Source organism: Octopus bimaculoides, chromosome 3 (assembly GCF_001194135.2).
Source record: "Octopus bimaculoides isolate UCB-OBI-ISO-001 chromosome 3, ASM119413v2, whole genome shotgun sequence".
NCBI classification, from domain to species: Eukaryota; Metazoa; Mollusca; class Cephalopoda; order Octopoda; family Octopodidae; genus Octopus; species Octopus bimaculoides.
The window spans coordinates 8161889-8163517 of NC_068983.1; positions in this window are offsets into that span (position 1 = coordinate 8161889).

The following is a 1629-nucleotide window of genomic DNA, read 5'->3' on the forward strand; positions in this document are numbered from 1 at the left end:
GAGAGAGAGAGAGAGAGAGAGAGAGAGAGAGAGAGAGAGAGAGAGGAGAAAGATTAGTTATAGAATTCAATAGAATCTAGGCACAGCAACAAGTAGGACGCCAGAAATGACTTGGTACAATAGCATAAGGTTCTCAGTGAGGCAAACAACCACGACGGTATCGGATGTTAGTAGGATATTGTAGATAAGTAAGTATGAAATCCAATTCTAGGCATAAGTCCGACTGAATGTTGGTCTTATGTGAGACATAGGTATAAAAAAGAACACAAATGGGTGTGAAATTTACGACAGCTCTTTCAGTAGAATTTCAGTAGATTCTTGATCCGAAAACGTGTGTTGAAACAGGTATTGTTGTGTTTGTGGATGGTCATGGTGCCCGATTGGCCAACAGGAATACAAAATACAAACAGATGAGATAATACCTTGATCATTACGGATCGAAACAATATTGTTGTGTGTGTGTTTGTATATGAATCTATGTATGTGTATGGTTTGTAAAATGCTATGGACATGTGTCTTACCAATGTCTTTTAGATTTTCGTTTTCGTATAATTATAAATTTTATGCTTGAAAACTTGTCAATTATAGAGAAGATATCTGACTGTTATAGAATGAAGTAAGAAAAATTTTGCGAAGAAAAACTCTTTACTTATACAACTCATTCATTGTACTGCGAATAACATCAATATTCTGTAGTTCTTTAGTCCTATACTTTATATTTATAATATATTCGTAGCAGAATTTTCGAAAACTAGTTTAACCATATACTGAACCATAAATTCTGTTCGAAATTATATTTGGATATAATGGAAGAATAATTTCAGATATGATGACATTCAATAAATCCATTGATAGACAGGCAAAACGAAAATGACTATCAAATAAGCAAATACATTAAGAAACGAATTAGTATCTATTGTACACTATGACTCTCCTGACCATTGCTTAGTTTAGAATCGAAATCTATTTATAGCTTATATAACGTAAGTGTATATTCTTTAACTACCAGAAAATACGATTATTTGCATTTAGAGACTTCACATCATCCAATACGTTTCAACACCAATAGCCATCCGATTACTCGACAGCAAGATCTTATCTGATGCAAGATCTTACCAGATGTTGGTACCAATATTGATCTTTCCAATTGCGTCTTTAAGATTGGCTTTGAACCACTTGCGTGGCTCGCATTGGGAACATTTTCCATGTTCCAGACTAGTGCAGTCGCAAAAATTACTGCAGGGCTTAATGACCACCTCGAGAACCCAGTTTCCACAAAACTGTTCGCAGGGAGCTACACAAAGCCGGACTGGAATCAGAAAACCACTACTTTCAAAAACAAACGTTACAAAGGGTTTAGAGTGGAGTAAAAACCTACAGAATTGGTCCCTAGAGCACTGGAACAATGTTATATTCTGGGAAGAATCATTCTTTACCTTATTTCCGACCATCGACCGAGTATACGTGTGGAGACAGCCAAAGGAAGCATGACCCACACTTCATTTTTCGAACTGTTAAACATAGATGAGGATCTGTGGTGATCTGCGGGGATATATCTTGCAAATCCACCGGCCCAATGGTTCTCCTTCATGGCAGAATTAATAGTGAAGACTGTTTAAGCATTTTATC